This window comes from Colobus angolensis, unplaced genomic scaffold (assembly GCF_000951035.1).
Source record: "Colobus angolensis palliatus isolate OR3802 unplaced genomic scaffold, Cang.pa_1.0 Scaffold380, whole genome shotgun sequence".
NCBI classification, from domain to species: Eukaryota; Metazoa; Chordata; class Mammalia; order Primates; family Cercopithecidae; genus Colobus; species Colobus angolensis.
The window spans coordinates 1,130,083-1,143,429 of record NW_012117155.1 but is presented as its reverse complement, the minus strand read 5'-3'; positions in this window follow the sequence as shown (position 1 = coordinate 1,143,429).

The window sequence follows — 13,347 nt, the reverse complement described above, 5'->3', positions numbered from 1 at the left end:
TTCCCAGATACAATGGTGGTACAGGCATTGGGTAAACATTCCCATTCAAAAAGGAAAAAAATAGGCCAAACCAAAGGGGCAAAAGGGCCCCTGCGAGCCTGAAACCCAGTGGGGCAATCATTAAATCTTAAAGCTCCAAAATAACGTCCTTTGATTCAATATCCCACATTCTAGGCATACTGGTGCAAGAGGTGGGCTCCCAAGGCCTTGGGCAGGTTTGCCTCTGTGGATTTGCAGGGTGAAGGCCTGTGGTTGCTTTTACAGGTTGAAGTTTAGTGCCTGTAATTTTTCCATGCTAAGGTTGCAAGCTGCTGGTGGTCCCACCATTCTCAGATCTGGAGGGCAGCAGCCCCCTTTCCACAGTTCCAGTAGGTAGTGTTCTAGTAGGAACTCTGTGTGGGGACTCCAATCCCACCTTTCTTCTCTGCATTGCCCTGGTAGAGTATCCCTGTGGGGGCTCCACCCCTGCAGCAGTCTTTCCCATATATTCTCTGAAATCTAGGTGGAAGCTGCCAAGCCTTCTTCACTGCTACATTCAGCACACCTGCAGGCTTAACACCACATAAAAGCCACCATGACTTATAGTTTGCACTTTTTGGAGCAGCAGCCCAAGTTATACCTTGGCCACTCTGAGCAATGGCTGGAGCTGAAACATCAAGGATGTGGAGAACAGTGTCCCGAGGCTGTGCAGGGTAGCAAGGCCCCTGGACTTAGACCACAAAAGCACTCTTTCCTCCTAGGCCTCTGGGCTTGTGATGGGAGGGGCTGCCTCAAAGATCTCTGAAATGCGTTTGAGACCTTTTTCCCATCGGATATTAACACTTGGCTCTCTTTCAGTCATGGTAAGCTTTCTAGCAAGTGGTTGCTCCATATCCTGCTTGGATTCTTTCTCTAACACAGGGCCACACGGCAAATTTTCCAAACTTTTATGCTCTGCTTCCCTTTTAAATAAATTTAAAAAATTAATCTCAAATAGTTACAAGAGTGGCAAATTAAACTCAATGAAGCTCAGGTCATAAGCAGTGTCTCACACTTATAATCCTAGCACTTTGGGAAACCAAGGTAGGAGGATCACTTGAGGCCAGGAGTTCAAGACCAGCCTGGGCAACATGGCAAGACCCTATCTCTACAAAAAAAAATTACAAATCAGCCAGTCATGGTGGCATGCACCTCTGGTCCCAGCTACTAAAGAGGCTGAGGCTGGAGGATTGCTTAAGCCCAGGAGTTAGAGGCTATCATGAGCTATGATCACACCATTGTACTCCAGTCTGAATGACAGAGTGAGATTCTGTCTGTAAAAAAGAAAAAGAAAGGAAAAAGAAATAATAAACTCAGTGAAGCTCAATGAATTCAAATTAAACTTAAATTAAGATCACCAAAGAAGGGAAGAAATAAAATAAAAACAGATATCGATAAAATAGAAAAACAAATATTTCACAGAGAAAGCCAACAAAGGCAGAAATCTGTTCTTTGAAAGAATAATTAAATTGATATACCTCTAGCAAGAGTGATTTTTTAAAAAGGAAGACATTACTTGCCAATACCATACGTTTAAAAACTGGTAGATTATTTTAGATCCTAGAGGCATTATAAAAATAAATACACACTATAAACAACTTTGTCGCTAAATTTGAAAATTTTAGATAAACTAAATAAAGTCCTAGAGAACTTTGTTTATGTGTACTTAGAGTGCACATAATGGCTCTGTTTTCTATATCAAATCCTGACTTCTCTATTGATCTTGCATCTAGCCTTTCAAAAGCAGCAACAAAAAAGAAAATTAAAATCATCCTATATCTTTTTACAAATTAAGTCAGTAATTAAAAACTTCCCTGTAAACAGAACTCCAGCACAGATAGTTTCACCTTTATAGAAAAAATTGTCAATCTTCATATAAACTTTTCAGAAAATAGAGGCAGAGGAAACATTTTTCAGCCTCTTTCATGAGACTGGCATAATCTTGATACTAAAATGTAAGTAGAAAAATAACAAGAAAAAAATTACATGCCAATATCTTTCATAAACATAAATGTAAAATTTCTAAAGAAAAGATTAGCAAGTTGAATTCAGAAGATAATACATCAAAATCAAGTTGTGTTTACAAGGTTATTTAACACTTGAAATCAATCAATGTTATTCAGCCAACTAACAATAAAAGAGAAAAATAATGTTATCTTAATATATGCATAATTACGTTCAGAAAAAGCATTTCATAAAATTCAGCATTCATTCTTAGCAAACTAAGAATAGAAGGTATCTCCCTTAATCTGAAAAAAAGGATATCTATAAAACAACATATAGGAAACACCATGCTTAGGAGTAAAATGTTTCAATATTCTCCCCTGAAATTTAGAACAAGTCCAGCGTGCAACTTCTATTCAAAATTGTACTGGAAGTACTAACCAGTGCAATAAGGAAAAAAAAAAAAAGAGAGACAGAAATAAAACGTATAAGGATAGGAAAGGAAATAAAACAGTCATTCTATGCAGACAACATAACTGTGTAGGAAAAACAGAATCTCCCTGCGGGTAACCTATGAGAATTCATAAGTTCATTTGGCAACATTGCTGGATCAGTGGAGAAGTTAGCGCTCAGTATTGAAAACAGAAGCCACTACGTGCACTCTGAGTACAAAGAGGTAATATATATTTAGGAGCTTGCTCACTCTTTGAGGAGCTGGAGGAATAAAAGTTAGAGAAGTTGTTGTCATAGGTCAGAAGGGCTGCAACCAAAGACCAGAACGTGGCACCAAGATTACAGCCTAAGGCATCAAAGCAGGCAGATGCTTATTGAAAGACCTTTCTGAAAGGTGCTAAATCTCTGAGACATTACTGAAAGGTGTTAAATCTCTGAGAAGTTTGCACCAACTGCTTTAGTCTGCATTAATGAAATGAGTTGTCAAAAAATTTCCTGAAGCAACTGTGAACTGTGGACCAATATGTTTGGCTGCCAGTGCCTCTAAAAGATAATGTCTTACTCTTTATTTCTACCTTCCAAAGCAAGTGCAACTTCCTTTCATTGGCATCCAGAACTATACAGGTGAGGGGAAATGGAAGGTGGTGTGGTGCCAATTTATTAATAGAAAAACATAGCCAATGTTTTAAAAACTCCATTGTAGTTACCCATATGAGGAGCAAATGGAAAATTAAATTTTTAAATGATTATAACAAAAAAAATCTAAGCAACCAGAAATAAACTTAATAAAGATGTGTGATACTTATGCACATAAAACTACAAAACCATATTGCAAGAAATTAAAGAAGCCTAAATAAATGGAGGAATAAACCAAGTCCATGGAATAAAAGATACAATATTATAAGGTGTTAATTCCCTCAAATTGCTCTATACAAACAGTACAACACTAGTCAAAATCTAAGCAATATAAAATCTGAAATTTACTGATTCAAAAATGTATCTGAAATGCAAAGAACCAAGAGGAGTCAAGGATATCTGAAAAAAAAAAAATTGACCTACTCACCCAGATTTCAAGACTGCTTTATAAAGCCGCAGCATTCAATGTGGTATTGGCTCAAGAATATGGAAATACACCAATAGAGCAAAACAGAGATTTCAGAAACAGACCTGCAAACATGTCAACAGTTGAGTTATGACAAAGTGTAGTGGAGAAAGGATTGTCTTTTTAATAAATCATGTTATTGTTTGTATCCCAATACTGAAAAGCAAGTAAATTGATTCCTACCACATATCATGTACAAAAAAATAAATAAATAAAAATTTTAAAAGGTAGATTTTAAATCTAAACGCAAAACCTTCAAGAAGATAACACAGGATATCGTTATGACCTTGGAATAGGCATTTTTTTTTTTGGAGACGAAGTCTCACTCTGTTGCCCAATCTGGAGTACAGTGGTGCTCGCTCACTGCAACTTCCGCTTCCTGGGTTCAAGCAGTTCTCCTGCCTCAGTCTACTGAGTAGCTGGAACTACAGGCACACCCCACCGTGCCCGGCTGTTTTTGTATTTTTAATAGAGGAGGGGCTTCACTATGTTGTCCAGGATGGTCTCGAACTCCTGACCTCATGATCCACCCACCTTGGCCTCCCAAAGTGCTGGGATTACAGGCACGAGCCACCACACTCAGCCAGCAAGTTTTTAAAAATAATTAATGGTTTTGTATTCTTAAATGGTACATGAAATGTACTAACCATAAAGGAAAAGATTAATAGATGGACTACCTTAAAATTAAGAATTTTTATTTATCAAAAACCTTATTAGCAGGGAGAAAAGGCAAGCCACAGAGTTGGAGAAGGTGTAGTTAATTGTTTAATGGTCACAAACTCCTATCCCAGTATGCAGGCCTTTTGTAATGTGATGTTGCCTTTCCTCTCCTACAGAGACAAAGGCTAGTTCTCCATCAGTGAACCTTCAAATCAAATGCAACCAGATGAGTTAACTCAGGCAAAACAAGCTGAGCAATCACCATTCAACTCACAAAATTACACAAAAATTGATACATTGTTTTATCAATGCTTTGTCTTTGTTATTAATTGTTACTAAACCATTACCACTTAGTTTTGGAGTATTTTGTTATGCAGCATCACATAACTGAGATAGAACACTTACAGTAAGAAAAACATAAGCAAAACACTTGAATAAGTACTTCCCAAAAGCAGTATACAAATGGCAAATAAGCATAGGAAAATATTTTGAACTTCATTAGTCATCAAAGGAATGCATTAGAAAAACCATAATAGAATACAAGTAAACATCCTCAGAATGGCTAAAATCAAAAAGACTAGCAGCATATCAAGTGTTGGCAAGGACAGAAAACTCTCATATGCTGTGGGTTAGGCTATAAATTGGTGCAAACACTATCATAACTATTTTGCAAGATCTAATGTAGCTGAACATTCAAAACACCTATGACCCAGCAATTTCACTCTTACACATATACCCAACAGAAATGTGGACATATATTAACTAAAAATCACATACAAGAATGTTCATAAAAAATAGGTCGAAGATCTCTATGTAGGAGCTAAAAGTATAAATTTTTAGAAGAAAATACAAGCATAAATCTCTGTAACCTTGGAGTAAGCAATGGTTCCTTACATATGACACCTAAAGCACAAACAATGAAAGAAAAAAGATAAATTGTACTTTATCAACATTTAAAATTTTAGTGCTTCTTTCCCCCTCCCTCCCACCCAAAAACTGGTAAATTAGAGGCGTTCAGCATGCCTCAGCCATTTGGAAATAGCAAGATAATGCACAAAGATGGACTCTGTGAGCTTTAATTCAAGAAGGAAAATGAGAATCCACCAGAATTGTGAAGGATACTCTAGATTCCGGGAAGAAGAATGCAAGTAAATGGCACCCATCATGGATAGTATCTGGATGACAAAAGTGAGTGAATTCCCAGTACATGAGAAAGGCACAGAACCTCCCTCTGTGACTCACCTTTCCACTGGGGATCTGAGCAACCCAAGCCTGGAGAGAACACTTTGTTTGTCTCAAGCTCTGGAGCTAACTTGAGGAGTGGCTTGGAGGCACTGAGAGGGAAAGATACAGGGAAAAGTTGCAGGCATTTTCGCAGACCCAGAACCAAGAGCAGCACACATTTTTAATCCAGGCACATAGAAAGTCTGCCATTCTTTGGTGACCCAGCAGCATGGCCATGCAGACATTTTAGTCTCAGGCTAGACTGGAGCAGGATAAGAGCCTCCACAGTCAGAACAGTGGAAAGCGCCTCAGTAGTAGGCACTGTAATTGTGCTCTCCCCTGATGTAGGCCTGTGGTGGGAGGAAAGCTGCTACTGCTGCAGTTTCTCCTGATGACGATACTTGCAGCCAGGACCAGCTTGACAACCTGGAACTGGTCTGCATGTATCATTGTTGGGTGCCCCAGTATGCTCCCCTGAGATCACACTGTAGCAGGGCCCTCTCTGCTCCATGCTTAGGCAGATTTCCAGGTATTCAGAGCACCTGCTTGCTTGGACGAGTGGCCTGAGCCACTCCAGTCTTCATGGACATAGGCTGTGGTGCAGTGGGGTCTTCTCTGCTCCACACCCAGGCAGATCGTTTAGGGGTTTAGGCCACCTCCCCTCCTCATGCAGAGAATGCGGGGCGCAGGAGGACTCTCAACTCCACACCTAGGCACACCTCTGAGTGCTTGGTGGCCACTTACTGGATTCTCCCTGAGTGCTAGTCCTTGTGTCTGCCGTCAGGGAACCTAATAGGCAGGCCTACCTGGCTCAGGCCTGCCTATTTTTCCCCCAACCCTCCCAGGACTGAGCAAGAACTTCAAACCACTGTGCATTCCATCAGCCCATTGCCTGAGGCAACAAAGAGCTTCTCCCAGTAAAAAAAAAGATCAAATATATACCCAGCTGCATTAGTCACAGCTGGCACTCACCCATAAGAACCATCTACTGGCTTGTAGGTCAAAATGCACAGCCCAATATAAAGCCTGCCAACAGAGGTACATACAGCTAGAGAAGCAAAGCCAAAATACTTTATCTAGAAATCTCTATAGTTACACTCCCTAGGGAGGAGGAGAAAGGGAAAGAAGAAAAAGACAATAATATTAGAGAGAGAGGAAGGAAAAGGAAAAAACTCTACCCACATAAAAATAATTACAAAAATTTGAAGTGCCAACATCTCCAAATGAGAAGAAACTAGAATTCTGGCACCATGAAAAATCTAAATGCAGTGACACCACCAAAGGGTCACACTAGCTCTCCAGCAATAGTTCCTAACCAAAAGGGAAACTAAGAAATGACAGATAAAGAATTCAAAACATGGATTGCAAGGAAGCTTAATGAGTTCCAAGACGAAGTTGAAAATCAACACAAAGAAACTTCTAAATCAATCCAGGAAATGAAAGAGGAGACAGAAATCTTAAAAAGAAATCAATCAGAGCTACTGGAATTGAAAAACTCACTTAAGGAATTTCAAAATACAGTTGAAAGCTTTATTAATGGACTGGACCAAGCAGAAGAAAAGAATTTCAGAGCTTGAAATTCTTCTAATTCTAATCGCATATTTCTTGAAGACTTTTGCTCATTTCCTAAATTCTTTTTCCTTATATTTTGTTTAACTGGGTTAGTTTTCAGCATTCTTAAAGAAAAGAAATTTCAACCAAGAATTTTATATCCTGCCAAACTAAGCTTTATAAGCAAAGGAAAAATAAAGTATTTTCCAGACAAGCATGCACTAAGGAAATCTGTTACCACTAGACCAACCTTACAAAAAGATCCTTAAGGGAGTTCTAACCATGGAAATGAAAGAAGGATACCTGCTATCAAAAAAACACAGTTAAGTACATAGCCCACAGACCCTATAAAGCAACCACATAATATGAACTACAAAGTAACCACTTAACAACTTGATGATAGGATCAAAACCCTGCATATCAATATTAACCTTGAATGTAGATGCTCTGAACACCCCCACTTAAAAGGCACAGAGTGGCAAGTTGAATTTAGAAAACAAGATCCATCTGTCTGCTGTACTGAGGAGACTCATTTCACATGTAAAGATACACATAGGCTCAAAGTAAACAGTTGGAGAAAGATTTGTCACACAAATGAAAAACCAAAAAGATCAGGGGTTTCTATTCTTACATCAGATAAAACAGACTGTAAACCAACAACAGTAAAAAAAGGACTAAGAAGAGCATTACATAATGATAAAAGGTTTAATTAATGAATAAATTAATTCATTTAATACTAAATATATATGCACCCAACATCGGAGCACCCAGATTCATAAAACAAGTACTTGTGGACCTATGAAAAGACTTAGAGAGTCACATAATAATAGTGGTAGGCATCAACACCCCACTGACAGTGTTAGATCGTTGAGGCAGAAAACTAACAAATAAAATCTGGACTTAAATTTGACACTCAACCAATTGGACCTGATAGACATCTATAGAATATTCCACCCACCAACCACAGAATATACATTCTTCGTATCTGCACGTGGAACATACTCCAAGATTGACTACATGCTTGGCCATAAAGCAAATCTCGATAAATTCAAAAAAAATTAAAATTATACCAACCTTACTCTCAGACCACAGTGGAATAAAAATAGAAGTCAACAGCAAGAAGATCTCTTCAAGACCACAAAATTACATGGAAATTAAACAACTTGTTGCTGAATGTCTTTTGGGTAAACAACAAAATTAAGGCAGAAATGAAAACATTTTTTGCAATAAATGAAAACAAAGACACAACATACCAAAATCTCTGGTATGTGGCAAAAGCAGTGTTAAGTGGAAAGTTTATAGTGCTAAACACCTACCTTAAAAGAGAAAGATCTCAAATTAACAATCTAACATCATACTTAGAGGTACTAGAAAAATAAGAACAAACTAACCCCAAAGCTAGCAGAGAAAAAGAAATATCTACAATCAGAGCAGGACTGAATGAAATTGAGACCTCCAGGCCCATACAAATAATCAACAAAACCAAAAGTTGATTCTTTGAAAGGATAAACATTAATAGATTGTTAGCTAGAATAATAAAAAACAAAAAGAGAAGATCCAAATAAGCACAATCAGAAATGACAAAGGTGACATTACAATCAATCTCACAGAAATACAAAAGATCCTCAGAGACTATTATGAACACCTCTAAGCATACTAAAATATCTAGAGGAAATGGATACATTCCTGGCAAAACACAATCTCCCAAGATTGAATCAGGTAGAAGTCAAAACCCCTGAAGAGACCAATATCGAGTTCTGAAATTGAATCTGTAATTTAAAAAAACCAAAAAACCTACCAAGTAGAAAGAGCCCCAGTGTAGACGGATTTATAGCTGAATTCTACCAGACACACAAAGAAGAGCTGTTACCAATGCTGAAACTATTCCAAAATATCCAGGATAAGGACTCTTTTTCTAACTCATTCTATGAAGCCAGGATCACCCTGATATCAAAAACTGACCAAAAAAAAAAAAAAATGAAAAAAGGAAAAACTGTAGGTCAATATCTTCAATGAATATGGGTGCAAAAATCTTTAGGAAAATCCTCAACCAAACTCATCAGCACATCAAAAAGGTAATTCACCCTGCTTAACTAGGCTTCATTCCTGGGATGCAAGGTTGGTTCAACATATGCAAATCAATAAATGCAGTTAACCACATAAACAGAATTAAAAACAAAAAACATATGATCATCTTAATAGATGTGGGAAAAGCTTTTGATATAATCCAACATCCCTTCACAGTAAAAACACTCAACAAACTAGGCATCAAAGGAAAATACCTCAAAATAATAAGAGCCATTTATGATAAACCCACAGCCAGAATCATACTGATAGGCAAATGAAAATGTATTTGGAAACTGTAAGAAGAAAGGAAGCCCATTCTCACCACTCCTATTCAACAGAGTACTGTAGGTCCTAGCCAGAGCAATTAGGCAGATGTATTAGTCCGTTCTCACATTGCTATAAAGAAATACCTGAGACTGGGTAATACATAAAGAACAGAGGTTTAATTGGCTCATAGTTCCACAGGCTGTATAGGAAGCATGGTATCATCTGCTTCTGGGGAGGCCTCAGAGAGCTTCTACTCAGAGCAGAAGGCAAAATGGGAGCAAGTATCTTATATGGCGGGAGCAAGTATCTTATATGGCAGGAGCAGGACCAAGAGAGAGAGATGGTAGACACTTTTAAACAATCAGATCTTGTGAGAACTCTATCAAAAGACAGCACCAAAGGGATAGTGCTAAACCATTCATGAAGGATCCACCCCTATGAACCAATCCCCTGACACCAAGTCCCACCTCCAACATTGAGGATTACAATTGCACATGAGATTTGGTGGGGACACAGATCCAAACCAAATCAGCAGGAGAAAGAAATAGGCGGGGCATGGTGACTCATGCCTGTAATCCCAGCGTTTTGGGAGGCCGAGGTGGGCAGATCACCTGAGATCAGGAGTTCAAGACCAGCCTGACCGACATGGCGAAACCCCATTCTACCAAAAATTAGCTAGGCATGGTGGCTTGTGCCTGTAGTTCCAGCTACTTGGGAGGCTGAGGCAGGAGAATCGCTTGAACCACAGAGGCAAAGGTTGCAATGAGCCGAGATTGTGCTATTGCACTCCAGCCTGGGCAACAGAACAATGCTCTGTCAATAAATTAAAAAATAAATGGTATTCAAATAGGCAAAGAAGAAGTCTAACTATCTCTCTTCACTGACGATATGATTCCACAATTAGAAAGCCCTAAATCTCCACCAAAAGGCTCCTGGAACTGATAAATGACTTCAGTAAAGTTCAGGATACAAAATTAATGTACAAAAATAAGTAACTTTTCTATACATCAGTAATGCTCATGTTGAGAGCCAAATCAATGATAAAATCCCACTTACAGTAGCCACAAAAAGCAATAAAATACTTAGGATTACGTCTAATAAGGGAGGTGAATGATCTCTACAAGGAGAACTACAAAACACTATGGAGATAAATCATAGATGACACAAACAGAAAAACATTCTATGCTCATGGATTAGAAGACTCAATATGGTTAAAATGACCATACTGCCCAAAGCAATCTACAGATTCAGTGCTATTCTTGTAAACTACTAACATCATTTTTCACAAGACTATTAATAGAAAAAAACTATTCTAAAATTCATATGGAACCAAAAAAGTGCCCAAATAGCCAAAGCACCTAAGCAAAAAGAACAAAGCCAAAGGCATGACATTACCTGACTATACTATAAGGTTATGGTATACTATAGCCTTCAAACTATACTATAAGGCTACAGTAAACAAAACAGCATGGTACTGGTACAAAAACAGATGCATAGACCAATGGAACAGAATAGAGAATCAGAAATAAAGCTGCATACCTACAGCCATCCAATATTTGATGAAGTCAACAAAAATAAGGATACCCTAAAAGGTGCTGGGATAATCTGCTAGCCATATGCAAAAGAATGAAACTGGATTCTTACCTTTCACTGTATAAAAAATTAACTCAGGATGAATTAGATTTAAATGCAAGACATCAAAATATAGGAATTCTAGAAGAAAACCCAGGAAACACCTTTCTGGACACTGGCCTTGAGAAAGAATTTATGACTAAGCCCTCAATAGCAATTGTAACAAAAACAAAAATTGACAAGTGAGACTTAATTAAGCTAAAGAACTTTTGCGCAGCAAAAGAGCTATCAATAGAATTAAGAGACAGCATACAGAATAGAAGAAAATATTCACATAATGTGCACCTGACGAAGGTCTAATATCCAGAATCTATAAGAAACTTAACCGAAAAAAGGGAACATTTTTAAAATGGGCAAAAGATATAAATAGACATTTTTCAAAAGAAGATATACAAATGGCCAAAAAACATATGGAAAAATGTTTAACATTACTAATCATCAAAAAAATGCAAATCAATAGTACAATGAGAAACTTACTCAAACCTGTCAGAATGACTATTACTAAAAAGTCAGAAACAACAGGTAATGGCAAGGCTACAGAGAAAAGAGAATGCTTGCACACTGTTGGTATGAATGTAAATTAGTTCAGCCACTGTGGAAAAAAGTCTGGAGATTTCTCAAAGAACTTCAAATAGAACTAACATTTCACCCAGCAATCCCACTACTGAGTATATACCCAAAGGAAAATAAATCGTTCTACCAAAAAGACACCTCCACTTGTATATTCATCACAGCGCTATTAACAATAGCAAAGACATGGAATCAACCTACATTCCCATCAATGGTGGATTGGATAAAAAAAAAATGTGGTACATATACACCATGGAATATTATGCAGCCACTAAAAAATAATAAAATCATGTCTTTTGCAGCAATATGGATGCAGCTGGAGTCATTATTCTAAGCAAATTAATGCAGGAACAGAAAACCAAATACTGCATGTTCTCATTTATAAGTGGCAACTAAATATTGGATACTCATGCCCTTAAAGATGGCAACAATAGATACTGGGGATGACTCCGGGAGGTGGGAGGCAAGGCGCAAAGGTTGAAAAACTAACTATTGAGTACTATGCTCAGTACCTGGGTGATGGATCAATTGTACCCCCAAACCTCAGCATTACACAATATACCCAGGTAACAAACCTGCACATGTGCCCCCAAATCTAAAATAAAAGTTGAAATTATTTTTAAAAAGATTAGAAGAAAAACTATGTAAAATTTATAAATAAATAAATAAGTTGGTGCTTCAAATGATAATATCAAGAAAATGAAATTATAATTCACAAAATGGGAGAAAATATTTGCAAATCATATATCTGGTAAGCGATTAATATCTAAAATATTTTTTAAAAACCACTCAATTTCAAAAATGGGCAAAGGATTTTAACAGACATTTCTCCAAAGAAGATATGCAAATGACCAATAAGCACATGAAAACATGCTCAACATCATTAGCCATCAAAGAAATGCAAATAAAAACCACTATGAGACATTACTTCACACTTATGATGATGGCTAAAAACAATACATACAATTATTATTTGTCAATTAAATTGTTTCAAAAAAAGACAACAATAATGAATGTTAACAAGGGTGTGAAGGAATTGGAACCTTCATATGCCACTGATGATATCATAAAATGATGAAGCCATTTTGGAAAACAGTCTGGCGATTTCTGAAAATGTTGAACACAGAGTTACCATATGACCCAGCAATTTTACTGCTAGGGGTATATCTCCAAGAGAAATGAAAACAGGCCAAGTGTGGTGGCTTATGCTTGTACTCCCAGCACTTTGTGAGCACAAGGCAAGAGGATCACTTGAGGTCAGGAGTTTGAGACCAGCCTAGGCAACATAGTGAGACCCTGTCTCTACAAAAAAAAAAAAAAAAAAATTAGCCAAGTGCGGTGGTATACATCTGCAGTCCCAGCTGCTTAGGAGGCTGAGGCAAGAGGATTGTTTGAGCCCAGGTATTAGAGGCTTCAGTGAGCTATGATCACACTACTGTACTCCAGCCTGGGCAACAGAGACCCGTGTCTAACAAAAAAAGAGAGTGAGAAATGAAAACATATTCACAGAAACATTTTCACATAAAGTTTTATAGCAGCATTATTCATAATAGCCAAAGCTTGGATACTACTCAGATGTCTATCAAATGATGAATGGATAAATAAAATGTAGTATATCCAGCCGTATAATGGACTACATTTCAGCAATAAAAAGGATTGAAGTACTGACATATGCTTAAACATGAATGAACCTTGAAAATGTTATGCTAAGTGAAAGAAGCCAGTCACAAAAGACCTAATAATGAATGATTCTATTTACATGAAATGTCCAGAATAGGCAAATTTGTAGAAACAGAAAGCAGTTTAGCAGTTGCCTAGGGCTGGGAGGGCCTGGTGGGTGGAAATGAAGAGCGACGGAT